Source organism: Mastomys coucha, unplaced genomic scaffold (assembly GCF_008632895.1).
Source record: "Mastomys coucha isolate ucsf_1 unplaced genomic scaffold, UCSF_Mcou_1 pScaffold9, whole genome shotgun sequence".
Taxonomy (NCBI): Eukaryota; Metazoa; Chordata; class Mammalia; order Rodentia; family Muridae; genus Mastomys; species Mastomys coucha.
In genome coordinates, this window is record NW_022196915.1 from 101,682,810 (window position 1) to 101,692,982 (window position 10,173).

The 10,173-nt window shown below is 39.2% G+C and overlaps 1 long non-coding RNA gene across 1 annotated transcript; it reads left to right on the plus strand.

Annotated features, from left to right (window-relative positions):
* Nucleotides 1-4,468: 4,468 nt before the first annotated feature.
* Nucleotides 4,469-8,948, plus strand: LOC116084679. Its single transcript, XR_004116215.1, has 2 exons — nucleotides 4,469-4,752; nucleotides 7,319-8,948. It is a non-coding gene; the product is annotated as an uncharacterized LOC116084679 (long non-coding RNA).
* Nucleotides 8,949-10,173: the final 1,225 nt, after the last annotated feature.

Here is a 10,173-nt window from a genome sequence, read left to right on the forward strand (position 1 = left end):
GAAGCTGGAGAGGCATTCACCATGGCAAGATGGCGCCTACTTCCGCTGTTAACTCCTAGTAAACAACTATTTGCGCATGTGTGTAGAGAACTGTTTGTGCATGTGTGTAGAGTGAAAAAGACGCCATGTCACGGCCCATTCTGGGGCATAACGTAGGGTAATGAGCGAACAGCCAATCATGGGCAGACACACCGCACTGTGGGCAGACATGCCGCACTGTGGTGTATATAAGCAGTGCGGATTACTGGCTCGACCTCTTTTTCCCTCTGGGAGAGGGCAGTAAACGTCGCTGCAGAAGGAACCTAGTGTGTCCGCGTGTCTTCTTCCCTGGCTACAAGGAACTTAAGTAGGAACCGAAGCAGAAACCGTGGAGAAACACTGCTTACTATACCATTTCCATACTTACTCTCAGATACAGTTCTTGGGTATAAGCACAGGCCTGTAGAATGATTCACCACAGTGGGACTGGCTCCTCTTAATCTAGCAATCAGAAGAGTATCCCTGAAGATATTGCCAAAGGTCAGTTTGATGGGGACCTTACTTCAAGTTGGGTTTCCTCTTCCCAGCTGACTCTAAGTTATATTAAGTTATAAGAAATGTGTGTGTGTGTGTGTGTGTGTGTGTGTGTGTGTGTGTGTGTGTGAGTCAGCCCAACCAGTGTTCATAGTTCCTGGACGTCCTACTTCTCTTTTGCATCAATTAACCAATTATATGATGTTGTTAAGCTGAGCCATCCAATGGGATGAGACTCGATCATGATCCAGGTCAGAGATTTTTTTTTAGAAGGATATTTTAGGAAATATATTTATTAGCTCAGTTTGGCTTCTAGTGCCCTTTTATTTTACAAAAAGAAATTGTGCTGCTGAATTATTGTGTGTGTGTGTGTGTTCCTTTCTGAGACACTAAGCTGATTCTTCTCCCAACAAAGTTAGTGATGACACTAACCTGGACACATGCCGGGTGTTTAGTGTCCTTTAGGACACTAACATCACATCCTTGAAACTATATTTTCTAAAAGCAGAATCAAATCTATCACTACACAAAGTTTTTATTTTGATTCACATGTATGGTAATCAGTTGTATTATTTACAATTTAATGAGTTGAAAAAAATAATCTAGTATAAGACACACAAATTTTTCATAAATGGAGAAATTACCAAAGGGCAGCTGATAGTACAGTCCCTGGAATCCACATAGAAAGTTTATTCTGACCACTTTAAAAGTATTTAAATTTTTTTCCTAAACCAATCCAGCAAAAGAAGACAAATATTGACCCAAGGAAGCAGGTTACTGATGGTAAAGAGAACATGCTCATTAAAACTACAGGAAGGACACAAAGACAGAAGAGAGAGTTGGGCAAGACATGATGTCACAAAACAGTGCAGATTATTCATATTGTTTGACAGTCTGCAGAGTTCAAATGTGAGAGTTCAGTTATGAGAAACTGAAATTTTTTTTATGCTATTGTTTGTAATCAGAAAATAGCCTTCTGTGAGATGGCTGTACCCACCTATCTATACTAGCATGTTGTAAATTAATACACTAATATATTGTAGCCATTTAAACATATGTGGAAAGTGCTGGAATTCATAAATTACATATAGACTGAATTGTCAATGCAAGAGCAACTCCAGGCAAGAGAGTAGGATCTGAGAGACTTTAGAAGAAGAGACGAAATCAGTTTAACTCTTGGCCATTTGTCTGCATAAGCCTGTGGTCAAGATTCCTTTTGTTCATCTTGCTGTACTGCAGTCGATCGCAGAAAGTGCAGGGAGATTTGAATTTACTAGGTACAATTTGCATATGAATGTATGTTGCTGATAACTTGTGACTGAGTCACATCCATATCTAGGAGGCCACTGTTAAATTACATCCATTATTGAGACTTCAAAGTAGAGAGGGGTCTTTTATATGCAATTAGCTGAGCACACAAAAGGTGTTTGGTTTTGTCACAATATATGTGCTAAATTTTAGAAGCATCATAATACAAATTAGTATATCAGGATTTAATAGATACATTTTAACTTCATAGTAAAAAGTGACTGTCCCCAATGACATGCCAATATTAAGAGGTAGAGCCTTCATTAACTGTTGCCTGCTTACTTGTATTAGCAATATGAAACATTGTCTCCTACAGAAACATGTAGCAGATAACAGATACTTTGAAACTTATAGTAGTTACTTTTATAACAATAATTTGATAGTATAAATTATTGCTACTTATTTTTAAATGTGTTATAAGCATATACATTTGTGAATCAAACTCTAAAAATAATAGAAAACGATCACAAACTATACTCCATTTCTCTTGACAAGGGGAGACTGATGCGATGGCACAAATGACATTTTCCTGCCTCCCCCAGAATATTTTTAACTGAGAAGTCATGGAAGATATTGTAGTCATAAAAACACAATTCAGCAATGATTTTATTATAGCAGAATTTTTACTATAAAGATGTTAAGTCAGGGAAAATGGTTTATGGCACTGCTGTTTCTAAACCCAGAGGGGTGTGTTCCTCCTGCTTTTAGAACAGTCTGATAGAAAAGACACTGAGACCTTGCTGAGAACAGAGTACTAACGCTTCTTTCATTTCTCACATCCTCAATCATGAATTTACAACATGACTTTGAAATATAAAGCATATTTCAGTAAGATAAATTCTATCTTTGAAATGTCTGATATCAAAGACTCTCTCTAGTGCTCTTCATGATAAGAAAATGAATATCAAGTTTTTCAATTAATAAGAGATAAGGTAATCTGTCTTAATTGATGAACTGGTTTTCCTTGGAAGAGCAAGCCTTATTTAACTGCTAAGCTAGAGTGGGAAGGGCAGATACATGGTGTGAACTCTACTGCTCAACTAATCTTGTTCAACCTAGAAGATTAGATCTCAGGGCTAGATGCTGGTGATGTAGCAATGAGCCTTTGTTCACTATGGCTAGGAATGACCTGAGAGTCATCCTCTAACCACTTGTAGTCAGCATATGAAAGACAAGCTATTTGCTAACTGTGACATAATGGTCTAGCAGGAATCAAATAATGTAACTATGAAAATTTTATTTCACATAGGTTTCTTGCCACTATAATAGGACTTCTTAGTCTCCATTTACTGTTATACTACTGTGGAAAGTAAATGATAGCCCAAATAACTATATTAAAAAATTAATACGTAATGGTTACAATGATCAAATTCAATCCTCCATGTTTCTTGACATTGATACTGTTTATAATTTCTGTGGTTATAGGTAATTTCTCTGTTAACTTTCTACCAAAGATTTTGATTGGTATGAAATATTCCATAAAATATATCTATTGTAAAAACTAAATGTAGCCAAGAATGCTAAATACATTTTACTTGACATGCACAAAAGTATGTATCTGTTCAACTTATATTATATATTATATATAATTATATTGTATATTATGTATAATTATATTATATATTATATAACATGTAATATACAATCTAATAATTATATTATATATTATATGTTATATTAACTTATATTATATATGTAAAAGTTTGCTTTTATTGGTTATCCATACACATGAAAGTATAATTTTATCCCTGCGGGTGGGGAACAATGTTCTATGATTTTTACCTGGCAACATTAATGGTAAACCTGAAAATAAAGTAGTTACAAAGTAAATAGGCAAAACACAAAGGAATCACAGATTTCGGGCCCTATTACTGAACTTGAGAACATGAACTGTGATTCTTGCAATTGAAGGCAGATGTAAGAACATCCCCAATGCAGATTTATAGGCTCAGATCCTGAGTTTCTCTTTGGATGAGTACATAAAATATGACAGGAGAATCCAAATTCCTCAGTAAGTATTAGCCGCCTTCCTTCCCTTTTGATATGAGAACTATATCTTATGTCCTTATTCATGACTAAAGTGTTATCCTCAAGACAGATAATGACATTTTTGGTAGATATCATGTGGGAGTGTTATTGAGAACAGATTACATTACCTAGAGAAAGAATTCAAGTATCCCAAGTGGTTCTAACAGGGACCATGTGTTGATCGAATATTAGTGCAGAGTGGAAGAGAAACAATCCAGTTGAGGTTTGTATTGCTTTTATGCAGTTCATCTTAAAATCCAGGAACCTGTGACCTATATGAACTTCATAGGCCTTCATGTTTACAGAGAATTTTCAGGGATAAATCAGATCAATAGAAGTAACAAGGACAGTGTGGTGACCTAAATGAAGATGGCCCACACAGACTCATAGGGAGTGACATTATTGGAGGTGAGGCCTTGTTGGAAGAAGTGTGTCCCTGGGGGTGGCTCTGAGGATTCAGAGGCTCAAGCCAGGCCCAGTGGCTCCCTGTTTCTTCCTGCTGCCTGAGATCCAGATGCAGAACTCTCAGGTACAATTCCAGCAGAATGTCTGCCTGTATGATGCCATGTTTGCTGCTATGACGATAACTGACTAATCCTGTAAGCCAGCCCCAATGAAATGGTTTCCTTTATAAAGGTTGCTGCAGCCACAGTGTTTCTTCACAGCAGCCCTAAGACAGCCGTGTAACATGAGAGTGTTTAAGAGGATGAGCCGCTTTATGAAGAAGTATGGATTGTATAATTTCTAAGGCAACTCCTGATGAGGTCTATGATGTTATTACAAGGATGTCTGAGGTGACTCCCTGGTGCTCCTGAAGACTCCAAGAATCCCAGCCCTGTCAGATGCCTCATATCCATCTTCACTTCCAAGTGAATTGAACCAGAATGTCCCCAATAGGTTCAGGTACTTTGCTACTTGGTCCCTAGTTGATAGCCCTGTTTGGAGAGATTTAGTTGCTACAGCAAGTATGTTATTGGGGGAAATCTTCAAGAGTTTATAGTCACACCCCACTTCCTGTTTGCTTTTTTCCTCCTCTATTTGTGCAAGCAATTAAAGATGTGATCCCTATGTTTCCTGATTCCTGCTTGTTGGATGCCTCCACGACATGACGGACTCCATCCCTCCTTTGAAACCACAAGCTCAAATAACCTTAAGTCTCTTTGGTCATGGTGTTTCATCACATCATCTTAAAAGTAACTTATGGAAAAATGTTAGTCGCCCACTCTGTTTTGTGACACTTGCTGACTTTAGGTTTAAAGTATGACATGCATGATAGTTGAGATCCCTCTTTTAAAATCATACATCGGTAATGTGAATCCCAACATAGTGATGTTAGGAGGTAGGCTAGTTAAGTAGTAACTAGATTGCTAGCATTGTGCTCTCAAGGATGAATTCAGGCTGTCCTTGCAAAGTTGGCTTTTGTGGGCTCACACAATTATTTCACTATTTCATTATTTCACTATTTCACTAATGACGTCTTTGCCTACCAAGGTTTGTTTGTTTATAAAAGCAAGTTTGCCAAAGTGTATTCTTAGTGTGTATCTGTCTTCACTGATCTCCCCTGTGCATGACACAGGAAAGACATGTGTGTTGGAAAGCAACACTGATCTGTAAGGAGAATAAACCTCTGCTCTTCATAAATTATCCAATGACAGATATTTTGTTAGAACATTAAACAACAGAGTAAGACTGTGTTCCTGTTTCAGCTCAGTTTCAGGGAGGGAGGTCTCCACAGCTTCTCTCTCATTAGCTCACATAGCAGGATCTGTTACTTAAATAACTGGTTTGCAGTAAGAAAATGTCATGAACACTGGGCTTTCAAAAATGTCATATATTCACGAATTAGATTTGTAGAGGAAGCCTTAACTGGAGGATTAACAAAGCACTCTTTTTTTTTTCCTTGCTGGTCTTATTAAATTTTTGTGCCTTTGATGAAGGATCATTTAGCAGAATCACAGGTTTCCCTGAAGAGAACAAGAGAATAAAACTACCAACCATTAGATGATTATGCAGCTAATTCTTGGGTTAGCGTCTATGAACTTTGTTCTTCACTTTTAGTGCCCTACTGTTATTTTATTGATTCCCTCTTTTTACTAAGGTTTTTAAGGTACCATGTTAGAAGAGAAAAAATTTTAATGGCCACTCAATATATTGGAAGTTTAGTGTATGTTTCCTTTTTGCATTTCAAAGCAGCTTTGAATTCTTATATTTTCTGAAACTCAATCAAGTCTACATGTAGATGTTATAGAAAATTACTGCAAACACTGAGGCTTAAAATAACAGAAATGTATTTATGGTTTTTATGTAAGGTTTATATTGTTCTGCAAATTAAGATACACAATTTGGTCAAATGAGGCTAATGTTAAGGCACTGAGAAAATGCACACACTCTTTCTAGAGGCTCCAACGGTTAACCCATTCTTTGTGTGGCCCTGCTTTTGCAATAGTGGACCTGCATTCTTTTTTTTTTTAAGTTTTATTTTATTTATTTTATATGTATGAGTACACTGTAGCTGTACAGATGGCCGTGAGGCACCATGTGTGTGGCTGCTGGGAATTGAACGCAGGACCTCTGCCGGCCCCACTCGCTCTGGCCCCACTCGCTCCGGCCCCACTTGCTCCGGTGTAATTCACTGTAGCTGTCTTCAGATGCACCAGAAGAGGGTGTCAGATCTCATTACGGGTGGTTGTGAGCCACCATGTGGTTGCTGGGATCCGCACTCAGGACCTTCGGAAGAGCAGTCAGTGCTCTTACCCGATGAGCCATCTCACCAGCCCCGGACCTGCATTCCTAGCGTGTGTCTCCCCTCCAGCAGTCATGCTCTGTGCTCTGAGTCTCTGAAGCTACCCTTCTGCTTCTCCCTATATGCCCCCTCAGGATGGCCATGGACCCACCTTGAAAATTCAAGGTAATCATCTTGTTTTTCTTTTATAGAAGATAGATTTTTTTCCCTCACATAATATGTGATGATTATGGTTTCTCCTCCTCCTACCCCTCCATTCCAGGATCCACAGCTTTTCTTTCATTAGGAAATAAACAGGCTACCAAGGGATAACAGAATGAAATAAGGTAAAATGGAAACTGACACATCAAAATTGGACAGAACAAGCAAATAGGAGAGAAAAGAGCTCTAGAGAAGACACACACACACACACACACACACACACACCACAACCATTCACTCACACACATGCACACATACAAAAACCACTCTCACACACATACATACAAACACACACACATCACTCACACAACACATCACTCACACACACATGTACACACACACACACAAATCCACAGACCCACTTTTTCACACACCCAAGACTCCCATAAAAAATATTGAATTGGAGGCTATAACAAATGACCTATAAAGCAAAAGAAAGAAGAAAAAGTATAAAAATTTAAAGTGAGTTAAAATGTCTTTAAAAAGTTCTGATATATGATGTAAATGTTGTGTTTCTTTCCTCAGATGAAGTAATGAGATGAGATCCATAACCAACCTATACAAATACCTGGCTTGGGCTGAGCCCAGAACATTTCTATATAACTGTCCCTGAAAGCTTTGAGTCTTAGTATAATCTGATCTTCTGCAAGTCCAGACCTTGAAAGATTCAAATTCCAGACTGCTAAACTAGGCTTAGAATGTTTCAGCCTTCAAGACTTACTGCTGAATAAATTCACCCTTTCTAGCTCTTCCTGAACGCTGGCTGGCTGAGTTAACTCAACTGTTCTGGCTCAAACTCCTCTCTAGGCTGACTCATTCAAACTGCCTCCTCTTTGCTTCTGTCTGATTTGCTCTGCTTGAAAAACTGCCTCTGAATGCCATGAAATGAATCTCTCTGAGCTCAACTTCTCTGAATTGACCTCAGCTGTACCCAACTGAACTCTTCAAACTGAAGTGAACTGTTAACTCTTCCAAACTGAACTCCACTCTGCTGAACTTACTGTACTGACTCCGCGCTGACTGATTCTCCCCACACGGCTCTTAAATAGCTTCTCCTTCCTGCGCTGTTCTCCTGAGAGCTGGACCAATTCTATCTCCGGTACATTCTTCCAAATCTTTCTCTGATTAATAACTTTATCTGCCCCTCAATTAGATATCAGTTTCAAACATGGCTGCTTCCTTCTACAAACTAATTTTACCTTAAAGGTGTGTCCTAAGGATGCGTCTGTATTCCAGCCAGAAAGATTGAAGGTGTGCCATTCCAGCTGAGTCACTCAGACCTAGTAGGTCCTGGATATGATCCCTTGCCAAAGCTGCCATGTTGCTGGATTCAAATTCCGCTACAATATGAGACAAGGAACCTACAAAGATTCCATGTGTTCATGGGTCCGTGTGTTCATGTTATCAGACATTACATAACAGAAACATGTTATCATTACATTACATAAAGAGTGCAATCATTTGAAATCACAAGAAAAATACTAAATGTTGAAGAGAGAAAAGGGCCAGGGGAGCCCAAGTGACCCCAATGTGATAGGCTGAAGCTGCTGTCCTCCATAGCCTCCCAGAAGTGGAAGACAATTGATTCCCTGTTGCTGGAGATACCATGCACGTGGGACAGAAGACGCAAAGGATCTGAGCTGGGTACAGCCTGAAAGTTCCCTCCCTGAGGACTAGGTCCCATAGTACCAGAAAGTGCCATGGCAGCTGTCAAGGAAGGAAACCAAGTTATAGTTCTGCCCAGATGTCACACCTGTGAAGTTCAACAATGACCACCATGGCGTGATATCTCTAAAGCACAATAGTGGCACTCAGACCTCAGTAACTAACACTTGTCTCATTGGATTCAAGGTCTTTTCAACGGGAGCTAAATCATGCCTGGTACTTATGCAACTACCTAAGCTAGTAAGCTTATAGATCTTAGAGAAGAATCTAAAACCACTTTGTTAAACCAGGAGAAATCCTAACTGCATTCTTAATGTTTACCCTTTTACCCACAGAAAAGTGTAGCTCCTACCCTTCATCAAGGACAATTCTCTTTGCAAGAGATGGGGACCATTAGACAAAACTGTAACTGGTCAAAATGCATAGGATGACTGTTTATGAAGTGTCTGGCCACAATTGATACATCTACATTACAACTTCTTCTCTCGGTTGTGGTATTTTGTTGTTTTTGTTTGTTTGTTTTGTCCATTTGATGGAAGCTAGAGTCATTAGGAAAAAGAAACATCACTTAAGAAAATGCCTCCATCCAAATTGCCCATAGGGAACTTCATGGGGCATGTTCTTGATTAATGATAGATCCAGGAGGGACTAGCCAACAGTGGTCAATTCCACACTAAGCAGATGGTCTTGATCTGCTTAAGAAAGCAAGATGAAGAACCCATGGGGAGCAAACCCGGAAACAGCATTCCTCCATGGCTTCTGCTTCAGCTCCTGCTTCTAGTTTCCAGTCTTAAATTCCTACCCTGCATTCCTCAGTGAGGAAGTGTTACCTAAAGGTATAAGACAAGACGAAAGAACCCTTTCCTCTTACTATGTTACTTTTGGTTATGGTGTTTATTGTGGTAATGGAAAACATAAATAATACACTCCTGCACTTAAAGCTCAGGGAACATTCCTGAAGAGGAAGCAGAAAGATTGTGTGAGCCAGGGGGCCAAGAAATCTGCTGTGAGAATAACAGGAAAACTGTACCAAGGTACCTCAACAATGCTGCTCCTTAAACTGCACTTGAACAAGACAGGACCAATAGGCACATGAATGTCAGAAATCTCAGGGAGCACAACACCTACATGAAGAACTCCAGGCAATTAAGGAATGGTGAGAGCAAAAGGAATGTGTGTGTGTGTGTGTGTGTGTGTGTGTGTGTGTGTGTGTGTGTATGTATGTATGTATGTATGTTTGTGTGTGTGTTTGTGTGAGGGTGGGGCAGAGAGTTTGTGTGTACCTAAAAGTGTGTGTGTGTGTGTGTATGTATGTTTGTGTGTGTGTGTGTGTGTGTGTGTGAGAGAGAGAGAGAGAGAGAGAGAAAGAAAGAGGGGGGAGGGAGGCAGAGAGTTTGTGTGTACCTAAAACAAAGAAAAAGAGGCCATGAATTTGAGAGACTGGGGTAGCATATGAGAAGGGTTAAAGGGAAAAAAGAAAATTGGAAATGGTATAATTGTGTATTAATTTAAAACATTTAAATGCACTTTTCTTTAAAGCTTCAAAGGCCTAATAGACTGGACATTTGGCTAAAGTGTAGGCAATGAATCAAGCTTGTTTAGTCAAATTCTGCCTTCTAGTTTGATAGCTAATTCCCTTGCCTTCTAATTCTGGTTGGCAGCAGACCTTGGCATTGCCTGCCTACTGTATCAGCTTCTGAATTCGTGATCCCGGA